The sequence below is a fragment of the Canis aureus genome, chromosome 10, assembly GCF_053574225.1.
Source record: "Canis aureus isolate CA01 chromosome 10, VMU_Caureus_v.1.0, whole genome shotgun sequence".
In the NCBI taxonomy this organism is placed as follows: domain Eukaryota; kingdom Metazoa; phylum Chordata; class Mammalia; order Carnivora; family Canidae; genus Canis; species Canis aureus.
Window position 1 is genome coordinate 63,605,888 of NC_135620.1, and position 23,119 is coordinate 63,629,006.

General features: G+C 38.6%; 1 protein-coding gene and 1 long non-coding RNA gene across 35 annotated transcripts in view; one reads left to right on the plus strand and one right to left on the minus strand.

Annotated features, from left to right (window-relative positions):
• The window catches only part of LOC144322592 (uncharacterized), a 300,251-nt gene that overhangs the window by 17,432 nt on the left and 259,700 nt on the right, over positions 1-23,119 (plus strand). The gene's annotated exons all lie outside the window — the stretch shown is intronic.
• Positions 1,702-18,278, minus strand: LOC144321780 (uncharacterized). Its single transcript, XR_013387297.1, has 3 exons — positions 18,128-18,278; positions 3,380-3,472; positions 1,702-2,364 (listed from the first exon to the last, which is right to left on the minus strand). It is a non-coding gene; the product is annotated as an uncharacterized LOC144321780 (long non-coding RNA).

A 23,119-nucleotide genomic window follows, 5' to 3' on the forward strand; every position in this document is an offset into this window, starting at 1 on the left:
TAATTGATGAACTATGAGGTAATTAATTACAATACTAATTTTAATACTAATAAAGAAAACATGTTTTGAGTACTTATGTACCATGCTGGGGATTTTCCATACACTATATTATACAACGCTGCCAGTGACCATTCAAGATTGGTTCTATATCCTCTAATTTTACAGAGAGGCTAAGTGACTTGCCCCATGTTGCATAGCATCATGTCTATTCTTAATACGCACATAAAATCTGAAGATATGGCTTTTGTCCTCTTGGAGTTTACAATCCAGATGGAGAGAGGAGACTGATTCATGGAATGACTCAGTTTGTGTTTACTGATACAATTACCTGAGGCCCAGGCTGGCTTTGAGAAACAACTTCAATCTAGGGGAAAATGAGAAGGAATGAGGAGGGGCCTCCAGGGATTGTTACTGAAATGCCTCATCTTAATTGAATTGGAAGTGTTAGAGCAAGATGTAGGGCATGATGGTAGGAGGTCCTCAAAATTTGTAAGAAGGTCCCCTTCTGAGAGGGGCAGTTATACACATCACTGCAGAATGGCTGAACTTGACTGTCTTCATAGGAAAAGAGCTTCGAGGATGGTTCTTTGATCTGTTCACTTAATGAACATTAGAAATGTTCAAATCAAATTAAGATCGGTATGTATCCTTAGGTGTGTTGAGAATCCACTCTCCTGTTCCTTCCTATTTGGCATAATGTACTTCATGGGGGTTTGGCTACAACCCAGAGGACTCATTCTTAGGATCTTAAATACTCTGGGATTGGAGCTGGTGTCCTTAGGCATCTGATTATACCAGGTTTGGGGATGTGCCGTGGGACAGATGACTCTTGATAGAGGCCATTTTGTCATTGCAGTCTGTCTATGATGATCCTAACTCCCCCTTCTCTACCAAGGCTGTGAGGATCATGGAGCCTAGGGTTTGGGCATAATGCCCTGGGAAAAGACACACTTGAATGTTCTAGAGGGTAGGGCAGAGAAGGGTGACAAGAGAGATAGCACTTGGGGTGGAAACTAAAGTTTGGAAACCATTCACCTGAAAGGGCTAAAAAGAGGTTGAATTTATAGTGAAAACAGGAGAAATAGGAAGAAAGTGAAAAATTAGGGGAAAACTTTAGAGATGGACAGCAGAGAACTCTTCTGGATTCAGAGAAGATAACTGCAGAGACTCATTGTTCAGAATCCTCTGGCTCTGGGCTTGGGCAAGGAGAATTCATAAGGATGTCAATTTTTCCTGTACTGGAGTGTCCTAAAGGCTCATCACTCACTTGGAAAACCCCTGTGCATTCTTCAAAACCCAACATTGGCATTTACATCTCCCAGATGATTTCCTTGATCCTTCATTATGCATTAGGACCCTCTCTTCTGTGTCACTATAACATTCTCTTCTTACCTTTGTCCTAATGTTTACTAGCCTATCCTGTAACATTCTGTTTTCCCCTTTTCCCCACTGTGTGCAGCTTGGTTAGGAGAGTGTAGTGTTATTTGCCGTGTTTTCATCCAGCACATGGCCAATAGCAGAAGCTCAAAGCCCGCTTATTGATCCCAATTATAAATTTAAAAATGGTCATTTTGTTCCACTTGATTTTACTGTGAACCTAAAATTGCTCTAAAACAATAGTCTACTAAAAAAAAAAGTTATTTGGTTTTATACACCAGTATCCTGTGAGATTAATTGGAACGTGAATTCTTAAGACCCAATTCGATTTGGATACATGGGCAAAATCATAATTTTGGATCTAAAGAGCTAAGTAGATACACACTGAGCACTCTCAGACCCTGGCCCCAGGGAGGTCCAGCCAATGTGTCTGTCTCTCTCTGACATCCCCATGCTTTAGATTCAGTGGGGTTTGAGGCCGCCTCTGTCCTTAGTCTGTGGAATTTGCAGATGGTGTTGGCAGATGCCCAGCTTGGTCCTCCTCAATGCTCCTTGTTCTCCGCTGGCGGTCATTGCTTGGTAGGTCTGGTGCTGGCAGAGAGGCGGTGGGAGTCTAGGGGGAGAGTAACTGGGAAATCTGACTTTCATGCCTGGAATGAAGACTCACCCATGCAACCTGGGCAAAGTGTTTGACCCTTTTTGGATGGCCTGTGCTGAAATGGCTGTGGACCCCTGCTGACCCCATGGCGAAGTTTGCAGGCCAGGCAATACTGCCGTACTCGGTTTCCATCCCCAGGGTGGAAACATCTCCTGCTTCCGTCTTCAGAGAGGCTTTCTCTGTGCTGCTTTGTGAGACATTTCTGAGAACTGCCTGCATTCTGTTTCTGGTGGCGAATTGATTTAGAAGATCTTTTGTTGATAGCTCAGCTTCAAAAGCATCAGAGTCTGCTGTTTATCCTCTTTCTCCCTTACAGGCAAGGAGATGTTCTTGCAAAGGAGATGGGGAAAAATAAAAATGCCCTTGTTATTGACTTATAAACTCATTAGGCCCTTTTTTGGACCTGTAGTGTAACTATTTTGTAGGTAAATAATGTGATTTCTACATGTATTACACTCAGCTAAATGGGGGTGGGTGGGTAAGGGTAAATCAAACCATGCTGTGTCTGAAGAGTATGTGAGTTTTATATTAAGGGTTTCATAGCTTTCTTTTGTTTCAGATGTCTATTTAAATTATTTTAGCAAATATTCATTGAGCCCTTAATGTATGGTAAATGTAGATAAAATAGGATTTTGGGAAGTTCATGGGCTCCTGGAAGAGAGACAAGTAAACACAGAAATTTTTAGGGCAATTAGAGCACCAGACACTTTCAGATACTCACTGTAGAGGTCCTTTATCCCCAAGGGCACTGTGTGGGTCTGAATTATGTTTATGCAAACTTGGGTACGGGCAGGTCCTAGGCCATATCTTCTTAGCTTTGACTCTGGGGCAGAAAAGACTCATAGTTCCAGTTTGGAAAACTTTGGGGCTGGACTAAGATTAGTCTGGCTGGATCACACAGTCCCTTCTGTGGCCTGAGGTGGGGTTTAGGGGTAAGGGTGGCCAACCCTAAGAGATGGAGTAGATGGTTGGAGAAAGAGTAGGCGCCATCCTCCTTGGAAAGGAGAGTGCTGTTCTTAGGAGGAGGAATGCTTGGGCAGAGGAACAGCTGCCCACCACAGCTGAGGAGCATTGATCAACATTGATTCCTGTCTGGAGAGAGAGCCAAGTTTTACATTCATCCACCTCAAATGTCTTCATCTACAGCCAATTCTCCTGGTGAGGGACATCATAAGCTATCCTCCTATCCTCATCATTACCGTTATCGTACTTATTTAGTGAGCATCTGCTATATGCTAGGCACTGGACCAGGTGGTTTATATAAATTCTTTATTTTTACAACAATCTTATAGGGCAGAAATTATGAGCTACTTTATTGCTACTCGAACACAACACATAACTTACCTAAAGTGTGGGAGATGGGATCTGAATCTTGTCTCTGGCTTCAATGCCTGTCTTCTTTCTGCTACCTTGTTGCTGTTTGGGATTTGTGCATCTCTAGGATGAAAGATAGTCTGTAATGATAATATGTAACTGAACTCAAAGACTTGACTGCCAGCTATGACCTACAAAATCTCCACTGAGAATTCTGTTTGTGATGATTTATTGTCATGTTTTATGAGGGTTCTAGGCACCAGGAAGGGTGTTCAGAATAATCTTGGAGTAAACAACTCTTCTAACATGTTCCCTAGTGCAAATCTGCAGGTGGTCATGGTCAGCCTACTGGCAAAACAAAAATGGGTGATGGAACACATTAATTATTGGCTGTTGATGGAAACCATTATGGTGTTCATGATTATTACTCTTTTTTGGAGTATTTAGAAAAACACGCTGAAGGAATGCCATAAAAATGTGTTATATTCCAAGGAGAATGTTCTGTGTTTAGCCACTGCAGAGTATCAATTTTGGTTGACTAATACAATAGTAAAAACAATAATGATAATACTAGATACCCATAACCTGTCATTGTTTTTTTTTTTGAAAATGTGTATATACTATGCTAATTTTTAAAAAATTTATTGAGATATAACTGACATACAATATTAGTTTTAAGTGTACAACATAATGATTTGGCATTTTTTATATTGTAAAACTGTCTCCATAACAAGTCCAGTTACCATTTGTGACTATATAAAATTAATGCAATGTTATTGACTATATTCCCCATGCTGTACATTATTACATCCCCATTACTTATTTTTATTTTAAAACTGGAAGTATGTACTTCTTTTTTTTTTTTAATTTATTTTTTATTGGTGTTCAATTTACTAACATACAGAATAACACCCAGTGCCCGTCACCCATTCACTCCCACCCCCCGCCCTCCTCCCCTTCTACCACCCCTAGTTCATTTCCCAGAGTTAGCAGTCTTTACGTTCTGTCTCCCTTTCTGATATTTCCCACACATTTCTTCTCCCTTCCCTTATATTCCCTTTCACTATTATTTATATTCCCCAAATGAATGAGAACATATAATGTTTGTCCTTCTCCGACTGACTTACTTCACTCAGCATAATACCCTCCAGTTCCATCCACGTTGAAGCAAATGGTGGGTATTTGTCATTTCTAATAGCTGAGTAATATTCCATTGTATACATAAACCACATCTTCTTTATCCATTCATCTTTCGTTGGACACCGAGGCTCCTTCCACAGTTTGGCTATCGTGGCCATTGCTGCTATAAACATCGGGGTGCAGGTGTCCCGGCGTTTCATTGCATTTGTATCTGGGGGCATCACAATGCCAGATTTCAGGTTGTACTACAAAGCTGTGGTCATCAAGACAGTGTGGTACTGGCACAAAAACAGACACATAGATCAGTGGAACAGAATAGAGAATCCAGAAGTGGACCCTGAACTTTATGGGCAACTAATATTCGATAAAGGAGGAAAGACTATCCATTGGAAGAAAGACAGTCTCTTCAATAAATGGTGCTGGGAAAATTGGACATCCACATGCAGAAGAATGAAACTAGACCACTCTCTTTCACCATACACAAAGATAAACTCAAAATGGATGAAAGATCTAAATGTGAGACAAGATTCCATCAAAATCCTAGAGAAGAACACAGGCAACACCCTTTTTGAACTCGGCCATAGTAACTTCTTGCAAGATACATCCACGAAGGCAAAAGAAACAAAAGCAAAAATGAACTATTGGGACTTCATCAAGATAAGAAGCTTTTGCACAGCAAAGGATACAGTCAACAAAACTCAAAGACAACCTACAGAATGGGAGAAGATATTTGCAAATGACATATCAGATAAAGGGCTAGTTTCCAAGATCTATAAAGAACTTATTAAACTCAACACCAAAGAAACAAACAATCCAATCATGAAATGGGCAAAAGACATGAACAGAAATCTCACAGAGGAAGACATAGACATGGCCAACATGCATATGAGAAAATGCTCTGCATCACTTGCCATCAGGGAAATACAAATCAAAACTACAATGAGATACCACCTCACACCAGTGAGAATGGGGAAAATTAACAAGGCAGGAAACAACAAATGTTGGAGAGGATGTAGAGAAAGGGGAACCCTCTTACACTGTTGGTGGGAATGTGAACTGGTGCAGCCACTCTGGAAAACTGTGTGGAGGTTCCTCAAACAGTTAAAAATATACCTACCCTACGACCCAGCAATTGCACTGTTGGGGATTTACCCCAAAGATACAAATGCAAGGAAGTATGTACTTCTTAATCCCATTTACCCATTTTGTATGCCTGTCCCAGCCCCCTCCCTTCTGGCAACCACCAGTCTCTTTGTATCTATGAGTCTGGGTTTTGTTTTGCTTGTTTTGTTTTTTAGATTCTACATATGAATGGAATTATATGGTGTTTGTCTGATTTATTTCACTTAGCATAATATTTCAAGGTCCACCTATGTTGTCAAAAATGGTAAGATTTCTTTTTTTTTTTTTTATGGCTGAGTAGCATTCCAGTGTGTGTGTGTGTATCACATCTTCCATTGATGGACACTTAGATTGTTTGCTATCTTGGCTTGTAAATAATGCTGCAATTAGTATAGGGATTGCATGTATCTTTTCAAGTTCATGTTTTTGTTTTCTTTCAGTAGATACCCAATAGTGGAATCACTGCATCACCTGGTAGTTCTGTTTTTAATGATTTGAGGAGCCTCCATACTGTTTTCTACAGTGGCGGCACCAATTTACATTCCCACCAATGGTACATAAGGGTTTCCTTTTCTGTACATTTTCACTAATACTTATTATTTATTGTTTTGTTGATAATAGCTATTTTGACAGATATAAGGTGATATCTCATGATGGTTTTGATTTGTATTTCACTGATGATTTATATTTCAGATGACTTATGTGTATATTGACCATCTGTATGTCTTCTTTGGAAAAATGTCTATTCAGATTCTGTGCCCATTTTTTTAATAGAATTGTTTTTGTGTTATTGAGTTATAAGAGTTCTTTATATATTTTGATATTAACTCCTTATCAGATATTTGATTTGCAGTTATCTTCTCTGATTTAGTGGGTTGCCGTTTTGTTGATGGTTTCCTTTGTTGTGCAGAAGTTTTTTAGTTTCATGTATCTGCATTTGTTTATTTTTGCTTTTGTTTCCTTGCTTTTGGAGTCAGATCCAGAAAAACATTGCTAAGATTGATGTTAAGGAAATTACTGTTCCTGTTTTCTTTCTGGTGTTATGGCTTCAGGTCTTATATTCAAGTTTTAAAACCATTTTGAGTTGATTTTTGTGTATGGTGTAAGATAGTGAGTCCAGTTTCATTCTTTTGAATGGAGCTATTTAGTTTTCCCAGCACCATTTATTGAGGATACTGTCCTTTTTCCATTGTATATCCTTAACCTCCTTTGTTGTAAATAGTTGACAGTATATGTGTGGGTTTATTTCTAGGCTGTTTATTCTGTTCCATAGATCAATGTATCTATTTTTATGCAGTGCCATAGTGTTTTGATTCTTATAGCTTTGTAGTATAGTTTAAAATCAGGGATTGTGACACATGCAACTTTGTTCTTTCTCAAGATTGTTTTGTCTGTTCAGGATCTCTTGTGATTCCATACAAATTTTAGAATTATTTGTTTTAGTTCTGTGAAAACTGTCATTGCAATTTTGATAGAGATTGCATCAAATCTATACATTACTGGGCAACCCTGGTGGCTCAGCAGTTTAGTGCGCCTGCCTTCGGCCCAGGGCCTGATCCTGGAGACCCAGGATCAAGTCCCACATCGGGCTCCCTGCATGGAGCCTGCTTCTCCCTCTGTCTGTGTCTCTGCCTCTCTCTCTCTCTCTGTGTCTCTCATGAATAAATAAATAAAATCTTTAAAAAAATAAATCTAAAAAAAAAAATAAATCTATAGATTACTTTGGAGAGTATGGACATTTAACAATATTGATTCTTCCAGTCCATGACATGAAATATCTTTCCATTTATTTGTCTTCAATTTCTTTAATTAGTTTTATAGTTTTTGGTGTATAGGACTTTAATCTCCTTGGTTATTCTATTTTTGATGTGATTTTAACTCGGATTATTTTCTTGATTTTCTTTTTCCTTTCTGATAGTTCATTGTTAGTGTATAGAAATGCAACAGATATTTTTCATATTAATTTTATATTCTGCAACTTTCCTGAATTGTTTATTAGTTCTAACAGTTTTTTGGTGGAGTCTTTAGGGTTTTCTATATATAGCATGTCATCTGGAATAGTGACAGTTTTACTTCTTCCTTTACAATTTGTATGCTTTTTAATTTATTTTCTTGCCTAATTGCTATGAGTAGGACTTCCAATACTATGTTGAATAAAAGTGGGATTAGTGGGCATTCTTGTCTTATTCCTGTTCTTAGAGTAAAGCTTTCAGCTTTTCACCATTGAGTATATTAGCTGTGGTTTGTCCTATATCACCTTTTTATGTTGCGTTATGTCCCTCTGTACCCACTTTGTTGAGAGTTTTTATCATAAATCTATGTTGAATTTTGTCAAATGATTTTTCTGCATTTATTGAGAGAATCCAATGATTTTTAGTTTTCATTTTGATTGACTCACCAATGTTGAACCATCCTTGCATCCCTGGAATAAATGCCATTTAATTATGATGTATTATCCTCTTAATGTGTTGTTGAATTTGGTTTGAGGATGTATCTTCCTCTTAATATATTATTGAATTTGGTTTACTAATATTTTGCTGAGGATTTTTTGCATTTATGTTTATCAGGAATGTTAGCCTATACTTTTTTTTTTTTTTTTTTTGTGACAGCCTTGTCTGGTTTTGGTATTGGGGCAATGCTGGACTTGTAAAATGAGATTTGAAGCTTCACCTCCTCTTCAGTTTTTTGGAAGTGTTTGAGAGGAATAAACATCAAATCTTCTTTGAATATTTGGTAAAATTCACTAGTGAAGCCATCAAGTCTTAGACTTTTGTTTGTTGGAAAGTTTTTGATTACTGATTCAATCTCCTTACTAGTAATTGGCCTATTCAGATTTTCTATTTCTTTATGATTCAGTCTTGGAAGATTGTAAATTTCTAGGAATTTATACATTTATTCTAGGTTGTCCAGTTTGTTGGCATATAATTGTTCATGTGGTCTCTTGTGATCCTTTTTAGTTTTGTAGTTTCAGTTGTAACTTCTTCATTTATGATTTTATTGAAACTTCTCTTTCGTTTAGTCTAGCCAAGGGTTTGTCAGATTTATTTCTTCATAGAACCAGCTTTTCATTTCATTGATTTTTTTATATTGTCTTTTTAATTTCTATTATATTTATTTTTGCTCTTATTTTTATTATTTCCTTCTTTTTACTAACTTTGGCTGTTCTTCCTTTTCCAGTTTCTTTAGGTGTAAATTTAAATTATTTATGACATTTCTTTTTTTTTTTTTTGATTTTTTTTTTTGACATTTCTCCTATTTTTGTTCCCTCCTGTTTCTTGAGGTAGACCTGTAGTGCTATGAACTTCACTCTTCGGACTGCTTTTGCTGCATCCCATGTTTTTTTGGGTATATTTTCATTTCATTTGTCTCTGGGTATATTTTGTTTTCTCCTTTATTTTTTTCTATGACCTAGTAGTTGTTCAGTAACATGTTGTTTAATGTCCATGTATTTGTAGTTTTTCCAGTTTTCTTTTTTGTAATTGATTTCTAGTTTTATACCATTGTGGTCAGATTAGATGCTTGATACAATTTCAATCTACTTGAATTTTTTGAGATTTGTATTGTGGCCTAACATGTAATCTTTTCTGGAGAATTTTCCATATGCATTTGAGAAGAATGTATATTCTACTTTTTTTTGGATGGAATGTTCTATATATATCTGTTAAGTCCAATAGTCCATTTAAGGTAGTTATTGATTTTCTGTTTGGATGATCTCTCCATTAATGTAAGTGCAAATTTAAAGTCCTGTACTTTTATTATGTTGAGGTCAATTTTTCCCTGTTAATATTTGCTTTATATATTTTGGTGCTCTGATGTTAGGTGCATATATATTTATAAGTGTTATATCTTCTTGATGGATTGACCCCTTTATTCAAAGTGGTGCCCCTCTTTTGTCTTTTATTATTGTCTTAAAGTCCATTTTGTCTGATATGAGTATAGCAACACAACATTCTTTTTGTTTCCATTATGGACTATCTTTTCCCATCTCGTCACTTTCAGTCTTACATCTCTATACTTCTGAAGTGAACATATGGCAATATATGACTGTCTTTTTAAAAAATCCTTTAGTCAGTCTTCTGATTGGAAAATTTAACTACATTTTAAGTAATTATTGATAGATATGTACTTATTGCGATCTTGCCAGTTGTTTTTGTTTTCTGTTTTTTTTACTTTTCCTTTCTTCTTTCTCTCATGAGCTGATGACTTTCTTTGTTGTTATTTTAGATTCCTTTCTCATTTTCTTTTGTGTATTTACTGTAAGTTTTTGTTTTATGGTTTCTGTGAGGTTCACATATATTATCCTATGTATATCACAGTTTAAGTTGATAGCAACTTAAATTTGAGCACCAGAACTCTGCATTTTTACCCACACTACTCATGTTTTATGTCTTTGATAATACTTTCTATATGTTTTTTTATTTATACCTTAACTAATTATGGTAGCTTTAATTTTACTATTTTGTCTTTTAATGCCTTAATGATACGGCATTAAGTGATACCTGATAGCTTTATAAGTAATTAATCCTCTATCAGGTATCACTTAATGCCGTATCATTAAGGCCTTTTTTTTGAAGTTTTTGTCTTGTTCTTTCATTTCGAACATATTTTTCTATTTTCTCATTTTACCTGAGTCTGTGTTTATTTCCATGTATTAAGCGAAACAGCTATGTCTCTTAAAAGAGTGGGCTTGTGTAGGTGATGATTCTTCTTGTTCAAACTTGCCCTAGTTCTTGGCTGTCTCTTGAACCTTTGTGATTGTGTAAATCACCTGATTTATTCTTGATACGTTCCAGTTGTTGAGGGTGTGCCAAGACTTGTCAATGATCCAAAGGGAGGAATCTTATTTAGCACCTAGTTTCAGGCTGATTAGAAACCAGACCCTCAGGCAGGAACTTTTAAAGTATGCAAATATATACCATCCTGTGGGGCCACAGTTGTAATCCCTGTTGGATTTCAGACCAGAAGATTGGAGGTTATAGTCACAAGAATTGGAGCTCCAAATGAGTGCATAAGCTCCTTTCTAGGAAGTCTTAAGCTGTAGCGAGACCAAGAGGGTGTGTGGGAATGCTTTCTTCCTGCTTATGTTCCCTGGGTATGCCTCTTCAGCCTCTAGATCTGTGGGAAACCAGAATTCTGTCCCTCAGACTGAAGCTCCAGGCTAAGCACATAAGTCTTTTTCATAGGAATATTGGGGTTGTGTTTCAGTCTGCTGCCCTGGGAGTGGTGGCCTGCCGAGAGTTGTCTTTCCAATTGTTAGAGTTCCATGCAGCTCTGGAATGCCAACCCTCTTGGTCACCAAGGCCAGGTGATCAAGGGGGTCCCCTGTGTGATTTGCACAAGCCTGCTGGCTTTGGCAGGGCAGCTGGAGAGTGTAGTGGGTAGGGCATGCTTGCTGGTTTCACAAAAGCATTGGGAAGCTGTTTTGTCGAAGTGCACTAATGGATTTCAGCAAGGCAGGAGAGTGAGCCTTGTTTGTGCACGTGTGGTGGCTTTAGGCTGGGTGTAGATTCACACTTGTCAGGGGGCATGGATGCCACTGGTTCTTACTTTTCCTAAGTAATCAAATAAATGAAAATATGGTATATTTCAGACTTATTTTTCTTATTTTTGTTTTTCTAATGCGTTTTTATTTTTGTATTGTGGTAAAATACACAAAACTTAAAACTTCCTGTCTTGATCATTTTTAATTACACAATTCAGTGATATTAGGTACTGCCATATGCAAACATCACTACCATCCATCCCTAGAACTCTTTTCATCTTGCAAACTGAAACTTTCTACCTATTATACAGTAAATCTCCATGACCCCCTTCCTTTAGCCTCTATCAACCACCAGTGTACTCTTTATTACTATGAGTTTAGTTTTTTTTTTTTTTTTTTAAGCACAAATCATGCAGTATTTGGCTTTCTGTGTGTGGCTTATTTTAGTTAGTATAATATTCTTCAGGCTTATCTACATGGTCACAAATGGCAGTATCTTTTTCTTTTTAAAGGTTGCATAATATTCTATTATATATATACTTATATACCATATTTTCTTTATCCATTCATCCACCAATCTTATTTTGAATAAAAGTATTAAGATATACTAAAATCTCTTAGCATGGTATATAAAGGTTACCATTTTTGTTTCAGAATAAATGAAGTTGCACCCTGTTATAACACTGATGATAAAGATGAGGGTAACATTCATTCTTCAAGTATTTTCTGCCCTTGTGAGGAAAAGATATGCCCCTACCATCACATCACGCTATGTTGAATGTGGAGTCTGCTTAAGATTCTCTCTTTCCCTCTCCCCCTGTCTGTCTCTCAAAACAAAAACAAAAATGAAAAAACAAAAAACAAAAAACAAAAACAGAGCCTGGCACACAGTGAGGATTACATAAGTGTCACTTAAATTAAATTGTGCAGCCCTTTGCAGCCTATACGCCCTTTCATACATGTTGCCTCTTTTGCCCTTGCAACAACCCTAGAGGTTTGGTAGGATAGGGATTATTTCCACTTTACAGATGAAGAAACCGGAGTTCAAAGAGGTTAAACATTTGCTTAAGGTCACCCAGGTAATGACTAGAAGGGATTAATCTAGAATTCAGGATTCTATTTTCCTTTTGGTTGCTCAGAAGTAGTGATGTCCATTTAAAACTATGGCTTCTTCTGGGTGGCCTTTTCACCATGGTTCTAGCTCCTCCCCAGACTCCAGTGACACAATTTCTTCCCCTTAACCCTTCTGGGCATTTTACCACCCTTGTATAGCTTCCTACTCTTTCAACTCTGTGAGTAGTCCCTTTATTAAAGTCTTTTTATTTGAACCATCTGGGGTGAATTCTGTTTCCTGCTGAGACCCTGACTGTTATAAAGACCAATATTGACTTGCTTATTTTTAGATTGCCAAGTGAGGGCATACACAAATAAGCAAAACCCAAACAAAACTGCTGTTTACTACTGCTCCATTTATATGATTAAAACAAAACAAAGCTCTAACACCAGAGAGAGAGAGAGAGAGGAGAGAGGAGAGAATATAATTGTAGCAAATCTCACTATATTACTTTGTGCTCATTTTATTATGACCTGGTAAAAACTGTCAGAGATTGGATGGTGTCCATAGGCTAATATTTGGAAGCAAATAGGTGAGATCACTTTACCACTCTAGCGATTTGTTCCCCTGGTATTTAACATAGAGAGCAAAATATATCATACATGCATTTACCAATACACGATATAATGTACTTTTGAAGTTTCATAAATGCTCCAATGCTCTTTTCAACAAACCTGCACTGAAAATCTATTTGTGTACCCCTCAACCCCCAAGCTGGGGATATCCAGGTGTACAAGACACAATCCCTACCATCACAGTCTAGTTGGGGTGACAGACAAGAGGCAATTGTGATATATTGAGAACAATGCCAGGAGAAAGGTCAGCATGAAGCTGTAGGAGCACATTGCAAACATAGCAACTTAAATTCTTGGGGATGGGGGTGGAGTGGTGACGTCTAGGCCAGGTGACATTTGAGCTGAAGCTTTGAAGTATTGTAAGAGTTTGCCTAATGGGCAAAGGAAAAGGGCATTTCAAGCAAAAAGTCCAGCTTGAATAAAGGGATGAGGGCATGAGAGAATATGGTACCCATGGGAGTATGTCCTGAAATTAACCTGGTGTAGCTGAATTGCAGGGTTGAGGGTGAGACACAGAATGGAGCCAAAGGATGAAGTTTAGATTCAACACTAAGGGATTTAGCCTTTATCCTGCAAGCTGCTTTGATTTATTAGAGGTTTTTTTTTTTTTTTTTTTTTTTTTCCTTTTTATTAAGGGACATGACATGGTCAGATTGGCATTTAAACATCACTCTGGTTACCATTAAAGAGATGGATTGGAGAGGACTGAGATTAGGGGCCTAAACTCCAGTTAGGATATCATGGTGATGGTTTAGGAAATAAAAAACGAGAGGTTCTTGGTTAAAGTGACAGAGTAGATGTGATATCCCCAGTGCAGATCCCCTCAAATCCACATGTTGATGAAGTGGCCCGTCAGGGAGAAGAGAAACTTCCTTTGAATTTTCCTGTTAGCTTTAGCCGGCAACCTGCCACCTCCAACCCTAGACTCCTTCAGTCTATGAAAGGTAGCAACTAAGAAATTCCCACCCTCAGGGTGCTGGGGGGGATTTCAACTATTGATTTCGGCTCAGGGTTGTGGGGTTGAGCCCCATACTGGGCTCTGCACTCAGCTCGGAGTCTGCTTGAGATTCTCTCCTCCTTCCTCTGCCCCTCCCTCTGCTCATGCATGCTCCCCCAGATGAATAAATGAAATCTTACACTCTCACCCTCTCATGGGTTTTTGACTCACATAGAGCTAGGAATCTCATGAATGCTATAATTTTACAAAGTGGTGTATTGGTGAAATAAGAGGCAGACTGCGTATCCCAGGAAATATCTCTAGGCAATTGCTACTTCCTTTGATTTGTGAATATTTTGCTTGTGTGTTTGTACATTTAGGGCCTAAGGGTTTGGGGTATCGTGTGTGTGTGTGTGTGTGTGTCCCCTACTCTCCCTATGGCTACTTGCCTGCTATCATCTTGCAAAACGAAGCCTTGTTTGCCATCTGCCTAGGAGCAAACCTCCTGATTGCAAAGTTGGACATTGTGAGTTCTCAGATACTGCTATGTGATTGGGGCTACATTTCTCTGGCCTTTTTGTCAGGTTTTTCATTCTAAAACAATGAAAATTTTATATACCCACACTAATCATTTTCATGAGCTGTGCAGCATGGGGAATTTCACTTTTATTTATCACATGCATCACTTTGTCTATGTATTTATATATGTGTCTGGGAAATTTTCTTACTAGTTCCATGGGAAACTAGGAAATCTGCTTTACCTAAATCTAACCTAAGCATCCCTGTCTTATTGGTCTATGGAGCATTAAGCAAATTACTTAACTTTTCTGAGACTCAGTGTCATCATGAATAAAATGAAAGGATTTTATAAAGTCTAAAATGCATCATGAATACTATTGTTGTTATTATTAACACAATTTGGGTATATTTCAAATGTCAGTGTAACCTTTATAGAGCTATTCTTCTGACAATGGTTATGGTGAGTCTAGATGGCTTTTACAAATTTCAGATCTGGTATCTTTTGTAGCTGAATACAAAGAATCTATTCTTGACTGAAGAGGATTGATTATATGTTTATTTATATATTTTAGTTCTGGAGAAATTTTTACTATAGTTCCTCTCTCATAGCTGGCTACTATTATTAATTTATTATAAAAAGTAAATTTTAAAAGTACTTGATAGCTGATACTGCATTTTCACTTGATCCTCACAACAACCATGTGAATTAATTTAGATGATCATCATTATCCCCATTTTACAGATGTAGAGATTCTGAGATTCAGAGAGGTAAAATTGTATTTAAGTTTACACAGTAAATAATTAGAACAGCAACCCGAGTTGCAGTGTTTTCACTCCAAATCCCCGTTCTTTCCTATTATACCACCTGTGTTAGGTTGTAATATTTATTGACACAATTTGTTTTCCATTTCCTGCCCCTGTTCCTCTACCATATTTTCATGTTGTCAGAATATACTTTTGTACTTTATTGGCTTTGAACTTGGCCATGTGACTTGCTTTGGACAATGTGAGTGGATTTGACATAAACCACGTCTAAGTAGAACTTGTTCATGAACTTGCTTTGCTTGGTCCTACAACTTGAGTCTCAGCCACAAGAATAGCATGCTCCAAATAGGATTGCTCCTTGTGCGTGGGTCTCACAAGGAGAGAACTTTTGGAGCTCAGTGGAGCCCAGTAGAACACACTGGAATCCAGGCAAGCCCAGTAGAACCAACCATTGGTCCTCAGATAATGAGGGCAAAAATTAAATGTTTGTTCTTATAAACAACTAGGATTTGGGGAGTCTTTTGTTGTAGTAGCAAAAAGCTGACTAATAAACCACCCTGTTTTTCTTAAGAGCTAATTCTTTTCTGAGACTTTGATGGGTTCCATTCCATTCTTCTTGAGCCTCTTGATACTCTAGTCAAAATCCTGTGTAACCCAAGGACTAAGCCAATTATCTGCCCTAAGCACAAATTTTAGAATATGCAGGTCTTCAATAAATGTGTGTGTTGCTAAGAATGATGAAAACCTGAAGCTATAGTTCAGTGGCCCTGATTGACTCAGAATAGAGAACAAAATGCTGCACACTGAAGGACTTTTTGGTAGGCAAGGAAGTCCCTGAGTGAAATGAGGTGAGCGAGGGAAGGGACTAGGACATGGAACCAAATCTACTCAAACATGAGAAGAGCCTTAGGGGTGAAAGCTCAGTTGTAAAAGGATGTTCAGCTAAGCTGTCATGGTATGGAAGCAAGTTTGTAAAATCACTAAAAAGAAGCAAATTTCTTGGAACTTTGCAGCCGACTCATGCTCCTTTTGGTCTTACTAACCTCAGGCACAGTCAAACCTCTTATGCTTCTGAAATATAGAAAACTGTCACCCAAGGAGTAAGCCTTGACTGCCTTACTGTCCTGAAGTTATGCCCCAGCTATACTGAAGGCACATTTGGCATCATTATAAGTATAGTTTGTTTTCTTACAGAAAATACCTCAAATGACTGGAACCACATCTTTCATATTAATGGTAGGAACTCCATGAATATTTATGCATATGTAATAAATCAGAAACCTCCTTACCTTACCCCCAAACTGGATGTTCTTGGACAATAAGTCTTTTTTTGCAGTTCTTGCCAGGAAAGATTACTTTGCCTTTGTCCTGGTGGCTCCATGGAATGGAGAGATTTCTGTTTAGTCCTTGGCCTCTTCTGTTGCTTTGTTGTCACCCTTCACAGTTTCTTACCAGGCTCTTGGCTTTTGTAATCTGTGATTCCGTTCACACACTGCCCACCACTAGATTCAGTCTAAAAATCTGCTGACTTCCAAATTTTTCTCCTCTTCATTGATCATTTTAACCTGAATCATAGCCTATCCTTGTATCTATCCAAAGTTGCCTTTCTTGGGAACTTTAGTACCCTTACTACAGATTAGTTTTATAGTTTTTCAGGCTCTTGAAATCTGTGATCTTCATTTATACTCCATATATCAAATCTTTTTAAACCTCAGAAAAATTAGTATTTTAGCCATTCAATGCAGAAAATGCCCTTGGAGATCATCTGATTCAACGCCATTATTGTTTAAACGAGGTGATGTGAACAAGACTTGGTCAAGTGTGTTAGTACCTGATCAGAGAATAGAAACCAGATGTCTTTCTTCCTGGTCTAGGATTCTTTCAGCTGCACCATCTTACCTTTCCAGGCAGACTTCACTTGTCTCACCATCAATATTAGTGTGTAACCACAGTGTATGTGACACACCTGGAAGTGTTTCTACTATGAACATGAATCAAAACATGCAAGGTTCAGTTTGAATTTAGAGAATATGTTCATACTTGAATTTTCTTGTTTAGTATCTATAGGAAAAACAGACTTGATTCCAGTTTAAATTATTCCACAAGATTTTCTTAAATTTATTTCTATTTGCTCCTTAGTAATAGATTAGGATGAATTCTGTTAAATTCAAAACACATTTGTTGGAGGTCTACATACCAGGTACTGAACACACAGTGCCTAAACTTACAGATTGGAGGCGGGGAGAGATGTAGAGTTAAATGCAACATAATATAAGAAGAGATGTAATAGAGGTATTCATAAAGTGCTGAATGAATTCCCAGAGGGAGGAAACACCCTTGGCAATAAAGGCTTGGAAAGTCGTAAAGGATGTGACTCTTAAACCATACCTTAAGGATAAATAAAAAATAATAAATGTCCTTAAGATAAATAAGGATACATTTTCTAGATAATTGAGCTTGTGGCAGTGCTGGGGGCAAGAGGTGAGGAGGGGGCACAAAGTTGAATATTAAAAAGTATTCATTGGGTTGAGTTCACAAGTGTTCTTGGTGAGAGCATTTAGGGGGTTGAATTGAGAAGTGAACGATAGTTTAAGTACATCGAGAGTAGGCAACTCTTTCTAGATTCTTGGCTTTGGAAAAAAAAAGGCGGCAGTAGCTATTAGATAGGGATATGGGTAGAGGCGAGTAGGAGAGAGCATTAAAGATAGAGGTGACAGCTTATGCTTCTCGATAGCGGTGGAAGGGTCCAGTAGAGAGAAAGGATTTAAACCACCAAAAGTTAAAGGACAATGAGAAAGGATAAGACCAAGAATGAAAAGGAAGTTAGAAGGAGGAATGTCTCTTCCTTGGATATTAAAGGAAAAGGTTCAGGAGAATGTGGATGTAGGATGGTTGTTAGTATAGAGGAAGGACAGAGGATGAGAGAATCCAGACTAGATCACATGTTTTGTCTATGCAATAATTTTTTGTGAAATTGTCTGAGGGGGACAGATTTAGGGATGACATAGGCTTAAGGAGGGATTTGGCGTAGTCACTGATGGGAATAGGGAGGGAACTGGCCATAGATAAGAACAATGCTAGTAAAAGCACTTTGAAGGCTCAGGTGACATTGAAAAACTCTAACCTGTCCTGACACCAATCTGCAACATGGTGTCATGTTCTTGGACTTCATCTCAGATGATGTTGGAAGATAACCACGATAAAATGGCATTTTGTTCTGTCGGGGTCTCTATAAATTTGTGTTTGTCTTAGAGTTTTGTCAATGTTAGGTTCTAAGCACTAGATTCTTCCTTTGTCTCTTAGTTCAGCTATTCCATATGCTTTTCTGGTTCTGTAAATCAGGGTTGCCCAGGAGAAGGATAACAGCAAGAAGTTCCCTGGATCCCCTCTGAAGCCACAGGATTTGATACTTATATATGGAAATGCCACATTCCTAATAAAAATAAAACCCAGAAATCTCCAAGTTGGCACTGTGATTATAATTTCTTGAAAGAAGAAGGCAAATGAATCAAATCTTTTTACCCAAGATTCACTTTCCTGCTAGAGCTTCTCGACTATTATTGCTGCCACTATGATGCTTTCCTCCAAAGAACACCTTCTGCCTATAACATTTGGGGTAATTACATAGGTAAAAGACTTACCCACGTGTCCACCTGAGTAGTTCAATAAAACTTGGTTGGAGGTGGCAATGGGAAAATAAAGATACGATGAGAATCTAGATCTTCATTTAAATTACAAATTTCTGGCTTAAGGTCCTAACAGGGCTCCCTGCCTTCCTAGTTGTCTCTTCTCTTTCACAGAGGGGGGCACACTTCGATTATCCACATTTTAGAAGAATAGCTACAGACATTTTTACTTCTTGATGTTAGAACTGGGAAGAGAAGCAGAACTCTGTCACTCACCTATCTAGAACTCACCTCATTATTTTTCTTTCTTTTCTTTCTTTCTTTTTCTTTCTTTCTTTCTTTCTTTCTTTCTTTCTTTCTTTCTTTCTTTCTTTCTTTCTTTCTTTCTTTCTTCTTTCTTTCTTCACAAGAGACACAGAGGCAGAGACATAGGCAGAGGGAGAATCAGGATCCTTGTGGGGAACCTGATGTGGGACTCAATCCTAGGACCCCAGGATCATGACCTGAGCCAAAGGCAGATGCTCAACCACTGAGCCACCTAGGCATCCCTGATTTTTCTTTTCTGAGACCACTTTCTTCTATAGCTGGCCTCAGCTTCAGGGATATCCCTACTTGAGCCACAGTAGAGTAGCCTTCTTTGTAGGTCTTGATCAGATAATGGTAACAACTGACAGCACAGTGACCTCAGTGGTCAAAGAACAAAATTAATATCCAAGAAACTTGTTTCCTTAGAGCAAACATGATAGATATGTGGTAGCAGGAGCAGCAAGAGCATCAAAATTCTTCCAGTTTCATTTATTAGGTGCCTATTATGTGTTCTATGATTTACATATATTATCCTTGATCCTTAAGTAAACCTTTTTGAGAGGCATATTATCTCACAGCTGTGGAAAAAAATGAGGCTCTGAGACAAGGTAAGGTCACAGAGCAAGTGGTAGAATTGGGAATTTAAGTAGATCTGTCTGACCCCAAACTAATGTCCTGTTTCTTCTCACATTTGGGCCTCGTGCTTAAGATCTACATGCTTAAGACATTAGGAGGCATGGGAAGTTTTGGGTGCATCTGCAAAAGGAGGGAAGAGAGAAGCCAGACACGCTGGGCACTGCTCAGGGGAAAGTTCAGGGAGAGGTAACTATAGGGGTGACCTGGCCCAGAAAAGACAGTAGAGTAGAGAAGTGTTGAGTCTGGATTCTTAAGTGGTTTGCTCTGGGGAAGAACTGGCCAGTATCTTCTTCCAGAGTCTACACAGCTCTTTAGTAAAGTTGATCTTGCTCATTGGTCATCTTTGGAAGGACCCTGAGAAGGTTACAGTTCTGCATTTGAGTAGATGTGAGGTGAAAAGAGTGCTCATTCAGGGGACTGAGGAGCTGGAGATGAAGGAGACAGAGGATTTTGGGGGCAGATAGGTGCTAGGAGAAAATTTATGCCTTAGTGTGAGACCTGGATGGGTGAGTAGTGGGCAGGCTGGAGGGAGGGAAGGAGAAAGAGGAGGAGGAGTCCAGGAGTATAGAGTATAAGAGTCAATCAAAGAGATGATGAGCTCCAAACCAAAACAAGGCAGTGGGAATAGTGAAGAGGAGCTAGGTTTGAGGAATGATTCTGAAGTAGAACACCAAGAATTCTTGGGAATTTAGGATGAGAAAAACAGTGGGGTCAGGGCTAACTCCAAAATTTAGGGGCTACATGTGTCTTGAGAGTACTGAAAGAAAGAAGATTGAGAACCGAAAAAGAAAAAGTAGACAAGTATTGTGTAATTAAAAAAAAAATAGTAAAAGCTATTTCCAGTGGGTGGAACTGTGATTTTCATACTTATCGAAGCTTCAGACTCAGAATCCTTTCTTTGTATGGAGTTTAGCTGAAACCCAGGAAGTACCAGATACAGTTTTTTGGTTGGAGGTTGGGGCAGGGGGATCCTCACTTGCTGCGACTTCCATGGCACATACTGGAGTTCTCAGGAGTTCCCATTGATCCTCTGAGCACAGTTTGAAAAATCAATGAATAGAAGCTAAGCTGGCTAATGTGGGAGAGGGTACAGAAAAGAACAGAAGAGCAACAAGAGATAGTTACTGGAATATTATGCATAGCAGACTGCTGGTAAAAGACAGAAAGTTCCAGGCAGCCCTGGTAGCCCAGCAGTTTAGTGCTGCCTTCAGCCCAGGCTGGAGTCCTGGGATCAAGTACCATGTTGGGCTCCCTGCATGGAGCCTGCTTCTCCTCCTGCCTGTGTCTCTCCCCCCCCCCCCCCCCCGCCTCTCTCTGTCTCTCATGAATAAATAAATGAAATATTTTTTTTAAAAAGACAGAAAGTTCCTGTCATCTTCATATCCCAATAGCAAAAGGCTGGAGGGCTAATTATGGGGCAAAAAGAAAAAAAAGAGTGGATAGCTATTATTACAAAGGGAGAACTTGTGAAATTTTATTAGAAAGGGGAAGAAGAACAAAGGTCCATAAGTGGACAATATGGACTTTCCAGAACATCAGAGAAGCCTGTAAGTGTGTGAAAATGTGGCCCAGATGTAGCTTATTCTTGGTATGAGGAAGAAAGAAGAGACGGGGAAAACATGGAGATCTCATAACAAGGAATTCATACACATTGACACAAATTTTGTAGAAATTTTGTTGGTTTTGTGTGGCAAAATAATTTGCAGAAATGTTTTCACGACAAAACATTTGACTTTTATACAATTCTGAAGATGAAACGAGAAAACCTATAAAAGTCTTTTTAAAATGCTAAAGCTGTGCATGATTATGGGATATTAGTACCATTATTACAATTATTGTTTTTCTGTACTTTTCTGTTTCTGGTCATTCATCTGGTCAGCAACAATTACTGGCAGCTACTACCTTGCTGACGTTGTACTTCATACCATACATGAGGAGAAGAGGATGCTGGAGTCTAGTAGTATACATAGCAGGAATTTTGTCCCGTGTTTGATTTGTTATCAGTGAAAATGCATTAGGCAGACTGAAAGGCAGGAAGAGTGGAGAGGGTGGTTCTGGTGGGTTTCAGGGTTGGAAGTGACACTTGAGTGGGGGTGCCCAGGTGAGTAGGATGTGGGCAAATGGGGTGGAGTTGGAAGGCAGGTGTGCTTACCACTGTACCAACGATGCATACTGCATGGAGTTGTGACGCTCCTGTATGGGTTAGGGAAGAGTGAGGCATGACACCTCTAGGAACTGCAGAGATGTGACTATGGCTGGGGTGTGTGAGGATTTGGCAGGTCATCTGAGGCCAGACCACCAGGGGCTTTGTGGGTAATGGTAAAGGGTTTGAACTTTATCCCAAAGGTGAGTGGAACCACTGAAATACATGTCAGGCACCTGCATCACCAGCCTTGTATCACCATTGATTCTAGATTGCATTCTGGAATTAACCAGAATCCAGCCACACTGATACTTACTGGATATGAGACAGTGGGCATATGTCACTCACATCCTTCTGCCTCAACTGGCTCATCTGCACAGTGGGATACTATGTAGTACATATTTCATGAGGCTAAAGTGCGGGTTATGTGACTTACTTCCTAAAGTTTGCTTTTGTTCTTATTCTTATTAGAGTGAATTAATTTGTTTCTGTCTTGCTTTCTGTTCTGCTTTTTAAACCACTATGTTCCCATTTTAGAGTCATGCAGAAAATACTGCAAATTGTGTTTTAGATATGAGCATTTTGGTCTAGAGACATATTTTAATCACACAGGAAAGAGTCCTGTAACTTTAACTTTGCCTTTTTAAAAATGGCTCGAACACACTCAGAGGGCAAAAGAATGCTCTGAGCCAAAGTTTTTGGAAGCAAATGCCACCTATGATGAGGATGATATTAGGGCTGATCCACCTCTTGAGCCAGGACACTTGGTGGCCATAGCCAACATGCTGAGAGCTTTTCAGTTTGTCTGGTGCTTTTTCCATCCATGTCATTAAGTGCTCATAGATTCCTACTTATTGTTCAGATGTTAAGACAGAGATTTAACTCATATCCGTGGAGAGGCAAGATGCACTCCAGGTCCTCTGATACCACATCCTGTACTCTTTCCGCTCTCCCACATCGGGTAGGAATTAAGTGGAAAAGCTCATTTTTCCTTTGAGGTCATGGAGGTCCAAGCTGGCTACTTACTGCATTCCTCGTTTGAGAGTTCAGGGAAACGTTGGCCAGCGTGAAGCTCCTTCCTATACGTTTTCCTAAACCCAAGTGGGAAGATGAGTGGAACATGGCCTCACTTATTGTCTAGAATCCAACAAGCTTCCAGGAAACGTCGTAAGTTCCCTCAAATTTTCCAAATGTGTGCGCTCCTGGTGGGCTGAAGAAAGTAGACTTCCGAGTTCTTAAAAATATTTCTGCCTCTCCTTCTACCTCTCATCCCATACTTTCAGTTTTACAAAAGTATCCTTTTCATTTGTAAACCTTTTGATTTTGTAGCATCAGTAATTTGTTTTGAATATAACCACATCTAGTAATGTTAAATACTTGAGATATAAACTCCTAGGATGCTGAC